Source organism: Carya illinoinensis, chromosome 4, assembly GCF_018687715.1.
Source record: "Carya illinoinensis cultivar Pawnee chromosome 4, C.illinoinensisPawnee_v1, whole genome shotgun sequence".
Classification (NCBI taxonomy): domain Eukaryota; kingdom Viridiplantae; phylum Streptophyta; class Magnoliopsida; order Fagales; family Juglandaceae; genus Carya; species Carya illinoinensis.
The window spans coordinates 36194818-36210491 of record NC_056755.1 but is presented as its reverse complement, the minus strand read 5'-3'; the positions used below and the strand labels follow the sequence as shown (position 1 = coordinate 36210491).

The 15674-nt window shown below is 34.8% G+C and overlaps 1 pseudogene; it reads right to left on the bottom strand.

Moving 5' to 3' along the window:
* LOC122306458 overlaps positions 1–15674 on the bottom strand; it is a 46955-nt pseudogene that overhangs the window by 29812 nt on the left and 1469 nt on the right.

Sequence of the window (15674 nt, the reverse complement as noted above, 5' to 3'; positions counted from 1 at the left end):
CCAAGGTCTCGGGGAAGCTTTTGTTCAACACAACCAGCTCTCAAGGAAGGGGTAGAACTATCGCATGACACTTGTGGAAAACATGGAATCCAATAGGAAAATCAATGGATTCCCTGTTCTGATTCAGCCCAGATTTTTGTTAATTCCTAGCTTCATTTTTGATAGAAGTGTGTCACTAGGAGAATCAAAGCTTTGCCTCAAATCCTACTTTATGGATCCATCTGGGTTAAGCTCATGTAGCACAATACTTCTGGTATCCAGTACGATTACATTTCTCTCATCAATAAAAACTAGTTGTTTTAATTTCCAATGTCCCCAAGGCTTGGAGTCTTGTTGGATGCCAATGATCCTACTTCTTTTTCTATCTTTCTTCGGCTGGATGCAAAAAGAAACCTTATTTAAAAGCAAATACCCACGTAACTATAAAAGCATAAATCCAAAGTTACTACAAGAACTAGAACAGATAATTCATTGATTCGGCCGAGCATTTTGGGTATAAAATCATTGCTTGTTTTATCTATACAAAGAGTCAAAAATCTAAGAATTTGTATGTACTAAACTTAGTATCTGAGCATTTTGGAAAATATGTATTTTAGCGTCTATTTCTAGGAGGACGAGATCTATTTTTAAAGCACTCAAACGCTTCTAATGAGACTTAAGTGCCGATGGTCGTGGAGGAGATGCAGAGGGAACTAGAATGGCAGAGATATGTTTTCAGAGCACTCAAACGTAGGGCCATTTTGCTTTGGGTCGACTTGTCTTACTACTTGACGGTGGTGGAGAAACTGAGTAAGTCGACGTCGGTGGACGGAACTACAGAGGGAAGTCCAATGGCAGAGATCAAATCTGGCACAGGCTGAAATTTGAAACGAATTTGGTGGCAGCAGCAAATCATTCAGCAATGGGTTTTTGGTAAAGAGAAATGCTTTTTGCAGTCGGTAAATGCAGTCGACGTGCAGTCATGGAGAAAAAGTGAATTAATATGGGACCTACGTAAAAAAAAAAAAAATTATTTTTATAACTTTTTTTTATTCATATAGGTCCCCCATGAAAAAAAAAATTATAATTTTTTTTTATTCATTCTGTACAGCCGACTGCACGTCAACTATATTTACCGACTGTATCTAACAAAACCCTTTAGTAAAACCGACAGGAGGGGGTTTTTGGTCATTGACATATGTTGATGATATGGACAAGAGGAGTATGTGGGGGACTGAATTTGGAGGATGAGAAATGCTCGAGATTCCGATAATGGGTCGTAAGCATTTCTCCCGTTACTTTTTTATTTTTTTTATGTTGGAAATTTACAGGAAAAAAAATAAAAAATTTACACTTGTTTTTTTTTTGAAAGAAATCACCATTTCATTAAACCAAGGAAGATGGAGTTACATGATTACAGGGAGGTCCAAAGACCACAACAACCGAATCCTCCTCTAGCCTAAGGGCATCCTTGGCCAGATTGTGTGCCATTTGATTGCCACACCTCCTGACAAAAACCACAGACCATTGGCCTAACCTGGAGAGTACCAAACCAGTGTCATACATGACCATTCCCACCCTATCCCATCTCTCAAGCTGATGATTAATGCCATTCACTATCTGCACAGCGTCCCCTTCCAGGATGACAGGGCTGAACTCCATGTCCCTAGCCAGAGAAGCTGCCTGGAAAGCTCCTAAACCTTCAGCCAATAGAGGGTCAGGAATGCTTGAGATAATGAGCTGCTTTGTAACTAAGATCCTGCCCTCATGGTCTCGGGCCACCAGACCAATGCCAACCTTAGCTTGAGGCACATCCACAGCAGCATCCCAGTTGATCTTAATAGAGCCTGAGGGAGGAGGATACCACCCAGTCATTCGAGTACTAGAAGCTTGAGGAGTACTTTTCCTACTTCCTTGGGCCTCCTTATAAGCTGCAAGTGATAAAGATGCTTGACTCACCACCAGGTTGGGATGCATGAAGGAACCCTCAAAAACCAGTTTATTCCTTCTAAGCCATATGTTCCTGGATATGACTGAAAACAGTTCCATTAGAGGTTGAGTACCCTGCTCTCTGAAGCACTCGAATAGATCCTTAAAACTGTCCACCCTGAAAGAGCTTTTTTGGAAAAATATGTGGCTTTGACTCCATACATCCATGGCAGAAATGCAGTTCCAGAGAGCATGAGTGGTGGTTTCCTCTTCCAAGCAACAGATAGGGCATATAGGAGAGTCCACAATCCTTTTCCTGCAGAGGTTGAGCTTTGTAGGGAGAGCTTCTAAGCATGCACGCCATAAGAAAGATTTGTTAGCATTGGGGATCTGCATCTTCCACAAGTCAGTCCAGTCCCTCTGCCTCGGTAACCCCCTAGAAGATTGTCCCTTGAGCTGTGCATAGAGTTCCTTTTGTAGGTGATAGGCACTCTTAACTGTGAAAGAGCCATCTTTGGATCCCAACCAGATTAGTTTATCCATAAGACCAGATGAGCTTAAGGGAATTCTCTGGATCACTGCTGCTACCTCAGGGCCAAAAACTTCTGTTATCAAGCCTCTATCCATAAGACCAAATTTACACTTGTTGGGTCCCCAGTTGGTGTACGTAGCAGAAATGTACGTAGCAGAATTGATTGGATAGGCTCACCTGAAACATAGTCCAAGATCAATGTACGTGGCATGAGATGGGTTATAAAACTAAGGTTAACATCTTATCTCAAAGGTTAGTTTAATCCGAGGCAGTGTCTTTGTTTTTTTCTCTTCAAATCAACTCGAGTCAAGTCAAGTAAAAAAAATTGTTCTAATTTCATCAGCAATGAATGTTTGCCATTCTTTCCATTAAATTACCAGAAATGGTAGATGCACCGACATTTTGTATCGATATTTTGTATTGAATCTTTTTACCAAATGGTTAAGAAAACATTTTTTAAATGATTTTTTATTTTTTATTTTTTAAAATATTTAAATGGTTTTTAAAAATATTTAAAAAAAAAGAAATTACACGATTCGGTAGAGAAAATAGGTACGTAGAACGTGTTGTGGTTGTAGCATCACTCATTACATACTTTGGATGTTTCTTTTTCCTGGTGTTGGTTGTTGGGAATTGTTTGGTTTTTGCGATTCTTTAAGATTCTTTAAGAATAAACAAACCGAGTACAGATTAGGTTTTTCATACATAATACTACATTTTCCTCGTTAGTTTGGAAGGTTGTCACGTTTGGTTCACTTGATTTTGAGGAAAAAAAAAAAAATTGAGAAATTTGTTAGATATAATATTAATAAGTTTTGTGAAAGGAGAGAAAATTTTATTGGACTGAAATCTAAACTGATTCACTAGTGGTTTTACATCGAGAAAGCCGACTGAAAACCAGCTGGATTGGTTCTCGGCCGGTTTGGGCTTCCTCTTTTGGACCTTCTTTTGTGCTTTTTTTGCCCAATTAAAGATCTTTTTGGGCTATTAATGAGTTGATTTTAAATCCTAGCTTGCCGAGTTTTTAAAATCTATTTTAAACATTCAAGTTTTATTTTAATTTTAATCTCATTTGTACTGTTAGGCTTAGGTTAAAAAAATCAATTAGAAATAATAAAATAGTAATGCCCTGATGGCACAAGTACTATATATATATATACTATTATACTAATTACTAGATAACTTAAAAAAAAAATAAAAACTTCAATAGATGCTTAATACACATGATTAAAATTAAAAATAAATTGTCCTAAGCAACAATGCAACTAAAAAACATGAGATAAATAAATTGCAACAATTCTTGATCTTCTCATGTTCAATCTTCAATAGTTGTGACGCCTGATTGTGCTAATTACTCTATATAGAAATATTAATAAGATTAAAACATCAAATATTAGTGAAATTGAATGATGAGAAATACTAAAATTAATTTATAAAAGCAAATGAATATTGAATGATCAAAACATTACCAGATTCTACTCTTCACAATACGTATGGGTTACAAGATACTATAACAGTATTTGAACTATTTGAGTCTCTCTTAAATCATCTCCCAAGTTAATGGTTGGTTCATTCAAATCAACATTAATTGGAGTTAACGAAGAATCCATCTAACATGTGAAAATTGAACTACATAATTAATTACTAAATGAAAAAAAAAAAAATTAAAAAACAAAGAACAAACATAATCTAGATTTCTTGCATAATAAATCTAGATTAAAGATTTTAGCACACTCATCTTTCAACAATTTATTTCAAAATAATTTTACAACACAATTGTCAATTAAATATTTCTTGCATAATAAATTAACAACCATAAATTTTTTATTTCTTTCATGCAAAAAAATTATTAAATCAACGCCCAATAATTTGATGTAACACTCATAGTGGAAATTAGGTCTCGGATCACTATTCATGATCCCAAGAAATTGATCCAAAATTTTTAAAATCCCCATGCATTTACATATTAACAATTTAGACATAAAATAATATGAAAAACAATTATCAAACATGAAGAAAACATCAAAACCAAGCTTGTTACAAATTAAAACACAAAAAGAAAAAGAAAATGAAAGGCTAGATCACATATTCACAAATCAATATGTGAAAATTGACAATCTCAAAAGACAATAGTCACTAGGGGAAAGGAGGAAACTTGGAGAGGAAGGGGGAAGTTGGAACCCAAAGAGATGAGAGAAGTTTAGGAGAGGAGATATGAGAGAGCACAGAGAGATGAGGGATAGGAGAGCTCGGAGAGATGAGACATGTGCGAGGGCATAACGAGCAGCGTGAACGCTGTGAAGGAGAAGGAGAGCATTGGGCTATAGGGCTGTGAGTGAGTGAATTGAAGAATAATCCAAAAGAAGAGGAGGGAGGTGATGGGGCGGGGTTATTAAACATTAGATCGAAATGACTCCGTTTCATATAAATTTTTTTTCTAAACTTTGGGTGTAAAATGATGCCCATTGTTTTATGCAAGATTAATTTCATATATAGATATATATATATATATATATATATATATATTCGGTGGTTTCAACCATGTTCAAAGTGGGAGCAAACCGGCCAGTTCCGGTCTCCAGTAGCTGGTTTGCATCAGTTATGACCAATTTGGTTGGTTTATGTATACCCTAGACTTTGAATGCTTCATTTTAAATTAGTTTTGTATTAAAATTTGTAAAAGGAAAAAATCTAGAAAATAGCCCTAGGTGTGTTAGCCCTGGGGTGCACCTCAGGTGGCCTCAACCATGTCGGGAGTGAAGTTTAAAAGTTTGAACTCATGTGAAGGATATTTTTGGAAGACAAAAAACTTGAACTCATGTCAAGGGTGTTTTTGGAAGAAACACCAAAAATTTTGAAGAGTAGTGATAGGCAATTTTAAATACAATTTTAAATATATTCACAAAAAACCTATTCACAATTTATATACAATTTTAAATATAATACTATTTTTTATTAGATTTAAACCCATCAAATCAAAAGTAAAAGTCAAAATAAAAATTCAGATAATATTATTTTATTACATAATTATAAACAAGTTGTTATTAAGTAGTAATTCTATCATTTATAAAATTTGAAAGTTGTTTTTCCAAAAATGCTTGTAGAAATCAAGAGGGAGAGGTTACGGACTTGTGTACTTTTCAAATAAAAATACCTTTAAATGCCATATCCATTCCTTTTTCCTAGGGGTGTACAAGAAACTGTGGAACTAGCCGTGACCGACTCAAACCGGCCGCCGAAGGCCAGAACCAACCAAAACTGCCAAGGAACCGGTCGGCGGGCTGCAAAGTTTTAACAAAATTGACTATCGCCTGTTCGGTCGCGGTTTGAGGTAGGCTCAAACCGTTGAATCGGCCGATGTAATAATACCCTTTTTTTTAATTATATCAATATGAAACGACACCGTTCCACTTAAGTTTAACTGGAACGGTGCCGTTTTACTCCTACATTTATGTTTTATACACAAATTAAACTTATTTGTTATTAAACCAAACGGCGCCGTTTAGATATTATATTGTCTTCTTCTTCGTTCTTCTTCCCCGTTTCGTCATTTCTAACCCTCTCTCTCTCTCCTCTGCAACTCTCTCTCTCTCTCTACTCTCTCAGACGAACGACACCGGTAGGGGGAAATCGAGAACTGACCGTGAACCGCTGGAGTCGATACAACTGGTTGTTCTCCTCCCCGTCGATCAGTTACTGTCGGTTGCTCCACCGTTTTTCCTCTCATCGCTCGGTGGCGGTTTTGTCCAAAAACTGCGCCGAAGGGGTTGGTTTTCACCCCTACTTTTTCCCCTCTTATAGAAAAAATTCATAAAGTTTGCCGAAAATGCAACGCTGCTTATTCAAACTCATTTTATTCTCATTTTGTATGTTAGCTTTGTGTTCAAGCATCTTCTATTTCAGTGATTTACTTGATAGTTTTAAATTTTTTGTTATATTGGAACTTGAGCATTGCTGTGTTCCCTTCTGGAGTAGACGAAAATCGCAATGGCGGAAGATATTCACGGAGTGGCATGAGTTTTCCTTCCCTTCTAGATTGCAAAAGATATAACATGAGACATTTACTTGATTTTTGTACAATATACTGGGTCGGTTTTATTTTAAAATTATTTTCCTTTTTATTTATAAAGATAAAAAATACATTGGCGTGCATAAGTTTGGGGAATAAAAAGAAAATAAAAAGATGCCACTCACATTTGCATCGCGGGGCTAACTCACTTAAAGTATTGGCATTGGATTGGTCATTTTTAAAATTTGAAAAATATTGAACTTTTTTACTTTTAGCCAATAACTCAAAACTTAAAATCTACATTATATTAGCTATCATATTTTCTATAATAATAAAATTTTATTATTTTTTCTTATTTATATTTCTTTAATTAATTTTTATTTTTTAATTAATTTTTTATTTTATTTTTATAAGCTTCAATAACTTTCAACAATTATATTCATTTTCATTTCACAATCCAACAATCTATAATATAACAATCTCATATGTACATAGCTGTTCAAATCTCACATTCATATATGAAAAGGAAATAATAAAATATTAGGATGAAGATTGCTACAGTTTCTTTCATGTATGAAAAGTATGATGAAGTTACTGTAACTTAAATTTCAGATGAAATGTACTTAGCTAATCCAATGTAGGCTCAATTTAGTGAATATTCTCTAAAATATATGAAGGGAAGTGGAATTTGGCTAATGATCTAATGCCAGTGCTTAGGCTGTTATGTATCAAAACTCTTGTAAAAAAGGATAGTAAAATTGAAAAGTTTTTTGAATGAGTTTTGCTACGCATCATCTCACATATCACGTACACATTTTCTTTTATTTTTTTTATTGTTTTTTATTTTCTTCCTAATAAACTAATTGAGTTCTTGTTCTCATCATCTCTACACCATATACTTGCTAAGTAGAAAATTAATTAGATAAAAATAAAAGATTAAATATTATGTGTGGTGTGTGGTATATGGATGATGAGTATAGTTTTTATGTTTGAATATATATTTTGTAAGAATAATTCTTATTTTGATTTTTATATTTAGATAATGATGGAATGAAAAATTTAGATAATATATATTTTTAGAGTTAGGGATCATTTATTTTATTTTGAATAATCATTCAGAAAAAAAAAAAAAAAAAAAAAAAGGAAAACTAAACATGGACATCTTATCTGGGGTCTTTACTGATGGGCTCTTGCTTGTAAGGGTTCAGCCCAGACCAGAAAAATCGACTGGACCAGATTGGAAATTTGTTTAGTCGATTTTGATTGTCCGTTTGTGGACCGAATGAATTTCAGTCTGGTCTAGGGGTCGGATTTTTGGACCGAATTGGACTAGACCAAAACCGACCAAACAATATTTATATTGAAATATTATATATTATCTTATATAGTAATTGTGTAAATTAATTATGTGATTTCCATATAATCTAATATCATTGACCATATAAAATGTTAAATAATACATGCTATCAATTAATAATATATCATAAATCATATGATAATTTATGTCATTGTATGTTGATACATTATAAATTCATACATACTCTACTATTTACACTTAAAATTAAATTAATTAGATAATTTTTTTTAAGATGCCTAAAATGCAAGCAAGCATTAATAATATATGTTATGAATTAATAATATATCATACATCATATAATAATTTATGTCATTTTATGTAAATACATCATACATTGATACATATTATACTATTTACACTTAATTAAAGTAATTAGATAATTTTTTGTATATAAATAATTTTAGAATGAAAGTGGGATAAAATGTGAGGACTTAACAGTTTGGTTTGGTCCATAAGAAAATTCGGTCCGGTCCGGGGGTAGGAACATGATGGTTCCCAAACTACTAAAGAATTTCAGTTGATCTCCTTTCCCGCTTAGAAAGATAAAACTACACACCTATAAATTCAACAAAACAAAAATTAAAAAAAAAAAAAAACCCTATTAAATCAATTTTTTTTAAAAGGATTAAAATGTGAAATCAATTCAACAAAACAAAAATTAAAAAAAAAAAACTCTATTAAATCAATTTTTTTTAAAAGGATTAAAATGTGAAATCACCGTTGGTTTAAAAATCTTGAGCTGATGAGAATATGTAGATTTTATTATTTATTTTATATATTAACACTCCACCTTAATGACTATGAGTCCAACATGAGAAATATTTAATTAAATGGTATAGAGTGTAGAGTCAGGATTCAAACTTAGTACATCTACTTTGATATTATGTGAAATCACCACTTATCCTAAAAACTTACGTTGATAGAAAGACGTAAATTTTATTATTTATTTTATATCTTAATAAAATGATACATTTTTGGAAAATTATTTAGAAACTGAGAAATAACTTAAATTTTTAACTTCAAGTTTTATTGTTTTAAGAATATATAATTTTTTGATAATTTGAAAGATGATTTGACTAAATTGATAGTAAACTGAATTGTAATTTGGGAGGTGTATACATTTGAAAAATATTTTAACTACAAAAAATTCTCAAAAAAATACGTAATTTTATGAGAATCCAATGTGATACCCATTATCATAATTGTGAAGTTCATGGGAATGGGCGGGCAACCAACAACTCAACATTATCCAAAGCCAGTCAAAGTCTACCACCTTCCACAAGTGGGGTTGGGGTGCTTATTCCTCTTTCTTCCCTTGTTCACATTGGGCCAAGTTTCAAGCTTTGCTTTTCATCTTAGAGAATTAGTAGATAAAGGTATTTTGAAAAAGAGAATAACTTATCATTAACGAAAAAAAATATATATATTTATTTTTTAGGTGGATCTGAAGAATTTGTTCGGAACTTTCACCTCCTAAAATTACACAATTCATTTCTTATATTTAACTGCTCCATTTCACATGCCAACACAATTCGTGTTGAACAAGATTTTGCTTTGATATTTAAAAACCAAAACTTTCAAGTGATTAGAAGAACAGAAACACCACAAAATCGAATTTTCCGATGAAAACAAGATTTCGCTTCTATATTTAAACACTCCCTTATGGGTTGCAACCCCAAGCTCAATAACGACACAAGACAGATGGAGCTAGGTAGTTTGTAGGAAATTACTAGCCTCTTGATTCTAAACACATGATTGAATCTACTAATTTTGTTTTGAAAACGATTGTTTTCTTTGAGAATATCTTGTTTAGATTCTTATTTACTTGGCAGGGATGGAAAATTCTACTCATACGTAACATATAATCTCAACAAAGATCAGTCAAAGACACTGGACCTAACTTGCTATTATTGGTCAACGAATTCCCTTTCCGTCGAAAACTTGTAATTATTGGTCAACGAATTCCCTTTCCATGGAAAATTTGTAGATATGACGTTCTTTGAATTTTCCTTAGTTTGAAGTTTGAACATCCCCCCCATTGGGTCTGTTTTTTCTTATCTTTCTCGAATTTTCATTTGTTTATTAGCTTATTGTTGAGAACAGAGTTTAGAGCAGAGCCAAATCTAGAGCGAAAGGAACTCAACCTCCCCTAATGACAAAACCAGCTCCAATATTTATCCATTACTCTTTATACATCACATTTTTCCTCTTTATCTGCCATGGAAACTCCCAGCTTAGTGCTCAAGAACAAGGAATCCTAAAAAATAATGTTTCTATAATTTTTAAAATTCATAATTTTTGCATCTAAAATATAAAAACGAGTATACGTACGCAAAAAATAAAATAAAATAAAATAAAATTTTCAGAGACATTCTTTGAATGTAAATTGGTTTGAAGTTTGAACGTCCCACTTATTGCAAACGACCTTGACATGTTAGCAGCACTTATTGCAAGAACAAGTGTTTTTCAAGAGATTTATTACAGAACTGGTACCTCCTCATAACACTCAAGGTGCCAATACAAAAAAAAAAAAAAAAAAAAAAAAACAAAGACTTAAAACATCCTAACAAGCCGTTTATAATCAGATGATAATACTCAATTACCAAACAAAAGGCTCATCAAAATTCAGATTTGGAGGCCGATGCCACAGGATCGACCAAGGATGGAGCCAGAATTGTACGCTATGGGGGGCCAAATATCTGGGGTTGGAATAGGCGGTTGGGTTTGAATTTTTTTTAGTAACACTAACACCATTACCAAATTGCTAAAAGTAACATGAAAAAAAAAAAAACAGATACATAAAAGAAGATCAGACAAAAAAACTCACTTGAAGGAAAATCGACATTTTGCCAAATTCAACTAAATAATGGTAAATGAGTACATTACAAAAATAAATAAATAATGTAATGTTGGCGTACAAAGTTGTGGAGAAAAGGAATGACAAAATGGTAATAAAGTTTTAAATAGGTTTAGAAATTTATGCAAATTTTGCATATTACTTTTCTCTCCGAGTTTCTAATTTGACAATTTTCCCCACTAAAAAGTTGATAGTGAAACGACCTATCTAAAAAATAAAATAACATAAAATTTTGAATCTTAACGAGAAGGCAAGAGAAAATAAAAAGAAACCTAAATTACCCAAAAAAAAAAGAAAAAAAAAGAAAAAGAAAAGTTGCATGAAAACAGACCAGCAAGGGTTGGTTTGAATTCAGAGATGAGATGAGATAAAATGTTTTCAGATGAAAGTTAAATAAAATATTGTTATTATTGTTTAAGGATTTAAAAAAGTTGAATTGTTTATTACATTTTGTGTGGAAATTTAGGAAAATTGTAATGATGAGATGAGATGAGATGAAACGCTATCCGAATCCATATTGGTGGTAAGGAATTTGCCCATTTACAAAACCTACTGTCAAAATGGCCAACAGTTTCACTGTCACTAACAAACCCACGAAGTTGGAGGGTGGGAGGGGACATATTAACAATAGTCATCATATATCAAATCAACTCACAAATTCAGAATACTTACCAAATGGAAGACTTGCAATGGCTACAAAATCCCCAATGTCAACTTCCTTCTAACAAGCAACTCAGTACTCCATGAAAACTCCATCACATACAAATGGCTAGGACTTTCCTTTCTTAATTCAATGTCCATATATCAAGTATTAAACTAACTTTGTACAAATCCTTGTCTCCAACGGCAATATACAACTTGTAATATTATATTTTCACTCACATTCGCTAAAAATTTCTTTCAAACGCTGTGTGTGCATATTTTCTTTATGGTATCAAATACTATGTAAGTGAAGAGAGTCTTACTCCATGGCCACCATTGCTGTAAATGTGGGCAATTTTGTTACCTTAAGACTCAATAATAGCAACTACCCTCTATGACGTGAACAAATTGTAGCCTTGGTTGAGAGCCAAGATCTAGTTGATCACCTTCTCCATAAGGACTCTACTCCTCTAGAATTTGAACCACCCCTTGATGGACCATCAGGCTTGGGTCAACGATCACAAACCTCAGACTATCTCTAGTGATGCAAATCTGACATACTACTATGCAGGTGGATCATTGGCACTCTCTTCGAAGAGGCCCTTGGTCTAGTTGTGAGCTTGGACTCCACTCATCAAGTCCGGGCAGCTCTCAAGGCAACATACACACATGATTCACAAGAACAAGAGTTCCATCTCACTCAACAATTAACTTACCTCAAGAAGGAACCTAACACCCCACTTGCAGATCATCTCTGAACCTTCAAGAGCTTCTGTGATAGCTTGGCTTCAATCGGACCACTAGTTGCTAACAAGATGCAGTTGTTCTCTTTGTTGATCAGCCTCGGCGCGAGATATCAACCCCCTCACCTCGTCAATGCTCAAGCCTCTCATGCCATCCTATGTCGAGATCCTCCCACTCCTCCAAGGGTATGAGATTCGTACCTTACTCCTCGGTTCGTCTAACTTGTATTTTGCTCTTTATGGATGGTAGACTGGTGGTGTGCCAGCCTCCAAGGACCATTGTGGTGGTGGTCAATCCTAGTAGCGCCACTTCTCAAGGGTTTCACCCTACAAGCCATTTGGAGACCAACACAAGTATTGCCCCTTCTACACGTGAGCCCAGCACTAAAGCCCATGGCCCACCAAATATCTATCAGATCTGTGGTAGAAAGGGCCAAGTTGCTCTTAAGTGTTGGAATAAATTTAATCACTCATTCCAGCCTAATGACATTCCTCAAGTACTGACCGCTATGACATTATAAACTCTTTTTCCTGATAATGAATGGATTGCAAACACTAGAGTATCTGCCCACATGACAGGTAATCCAAGTATTCTTGAAAATTTACTTCTTTATTTTGGTACTGATACTGTAATTATTGATGATGGTAGCACCCACACTATTACCCATGTTGGCGACACTTACATTGATAATGGTACCACAAGAATTAAGTTACGTAGTGTACTTTTAGTACCAGCACTTGCAAAAAATATTTTATCTATAGGGCAACTTACTAGTAATTATCCCTATAACTATGAATTTTATGGTGTTGGTTTGTTTTTTAGGAACGAGAGACCAACCGTGTCCTGATGAGTGGATGATGGAAGGGTAATCTTTACACTTTATCTACCCCTTACAAAGCACATTTTTCAACTCATTTCTGGACTACCTCTGAAGGCGTATGGCATCAGCATTTAGGACATCCTCAGGCTTCTGCTATCCAAGTGCTCAAATTGAAAGGTCTTATCCAAGCTTTTGACACCAATAAAACACAATCTGTGTGCGAAAGTTGCCATGGCAAACTGAGAAAATTTCCGTTTTTACTCTCTTCTAGTATAACTCATGCTACATTTGATAAAATTTATTGTGACCTGTGTGGCCCTACCCCTGTTATGTCTATTGGCAAATTTAATTACTATGCGTGTTTGGTTTATGCCTTTTCTAAATTTATGTTGTTTGTTCCTCTTCGGAAAAAATTTGATTTTTCTCAAACTTTTTACTTTTTAAAAAATATGTGGAATGACAATTCAAATAAAAAAAAAAATCAAACCAATGGGGGAGTTGAATTTGCTAACACTCAGTTTACCTCTCATTTAAAACAACAAGGCATTATTCACTAGTTTACTTGCCCCCCATACTCTTGAACAGAATGGCACTGTAGAACATTGTCATCATACCATTCGTGAATTTGGTATGATGATGCTTTTCCACAGTAGTGTTCCAAAACATTTTTGGGTTGAACCTTTGCGACGGCTACTTTTTTAATTAATCGCCTTCCCACTACTATTATTGCCTTACAATCACCTTTCAATTCTTTATGGCACTTTTCTGGATTATAGTTCTTTGCATGTTCTTTACTCCAAATGTTATCCCTATACTTGGGACACCAAGAAAAATAAATTTGATCCCAAAAGCTTAGCCTACGTCTTTTTAGGCTACAATGATCAACACCGGGGTTACAAATGTTATCAACCTCCTACCCGTTGTAGGAACCTTCATCTTCCTCCACCCATTAACCCGACTCTATCTATCTTTGATCTCTAGATTACACCTCCCTTGGCTCCATCTTCACCTTCTCCTCTCTCCCCTCTCCCTAAATTAACCATTCCCTTACCACAACACTTAACATCTCCCACCCTTAAGCCAAACCCTCCCCTCACTACCCTACCCACTCCTGACAGTATTGTTCCTCCTATTCCTCCATCTCCATCTCTACCTCCTTCCCCAACCCCCTCCACTGCCCGCTGAACACAAAATGATTACTCTATCCCATACCGATATCCATAAACCCAATCCCAAATATGTAAACCTCCATGATACCTCTACCATACCCAAAGAGCCTAAAACTATCCGTTCTACCCTCAATCACCTTGGTTGAAGCTATGCTTGTTGAGCTGAAAGCCTTGTATCCTAACTATACTTGGACTCCGGTCCCTCGCGATTCCTCCATGGCTATTATTGGTTTCAAGTGGATTTTTAAAACCAAACTCAAAGTAGATGGAAGCCTTGATTGCTTGAAATCTAGTTTAGTGGAAAAAGGTTTTCATCAAATAGATGGTGTTAATTATCATGAGACTTTCTCTCTAATAATCCACCCAACGACTATACGGATTGTTATCACTATTGCACTAATCAATCATTGGGACACTCTCTAGTTGGATGTTAAGAATGTCTTTCTCCATGGTGACCTCCATGAATCTATCTACATGGAATGACCTCTAGGTTTTATCCACCTCACTCACTCTTCTCATGTTTATAAATAAAATAAAGCTTCATATGTTTTAAAACAAGCACCACGTGCATGGTTCAATAAGTTCAACAGTTTTTTACTTACTTAAGGTTTTAGCTGTAGCACCGTTGATTCCTCTTTATTTGTTTATCACTCATCTCGCGGTTGTCATATATTACTCTTACATGTTGATGATATTTTACTCACTGGTTCTTCAATTGATTTACTTCATGAATTTATTTCAACACTTAGCATTCAATTTGCCATGAAAGATTTAGGACCTCTCTACTATTTTTTGGGTATTCAGATCACTCGGTCCTCAAATGGCCTAACCTTGACCCAAGCTAAATATGCTCTTGACATTTTAGATCGTGCCCAAATGATTGACTATAAACCCATGGGCACTCCCATGATAGCTAAAACCAAAGGTCTTATGTCTAAACACCTTTTTTTGAACCACTCCTTATTGCAGTCTTGTCAGTGCCCCCTAATACCTTACCCTCACTCGCCCTGATCTTTCCTATAGTGTTAACTTTGTTTATCAATTTATGCAATCTCCTACCTAAGCTCATTTTAAATTGGTTGTATATTTTGCTACGTGAAAGTTTCAATTGATTTTGGTCTCCATTTCAATTCCAATTCTACACTTGATCTTTATGCTTTTCTGATGTAGATTGGGTTGGCTACTCTCTCACCCAATGCTCCAAGACGGGCTATTGTGTATTTCTTGGTAGTAACTGCATTTCTTGGTCTGTAAGAAACAACATATAGTCTCTCCCTCAAGCACTAAAGCTGAATATAGAGCTTGCCCACACTACCACTGAACTCGCTTGGATTTCTTTCCTTTTTCATGACCTCGGCATCAAGCTACAAACACCAACATTACTACTTTGTGATAATCTTAGTGCACTTCACATGACTATTAACCCCATTTTCCATGCTCGCAGCAAACATATCGAGATCGATTACCATTATGTACGTGAACATGTTGCTCTTGGCCTTTTACATACTCGTCATGTCCTAGCATCTTTGCAACTAGCCGATCTTTTTACCAAACCTCTTGGGCACCCGACTCTCTAGCCTCTTTGCACCAAACTTAGCCTTGTACCTTGACACAGTTTGCGGAAGCGTATTAACAA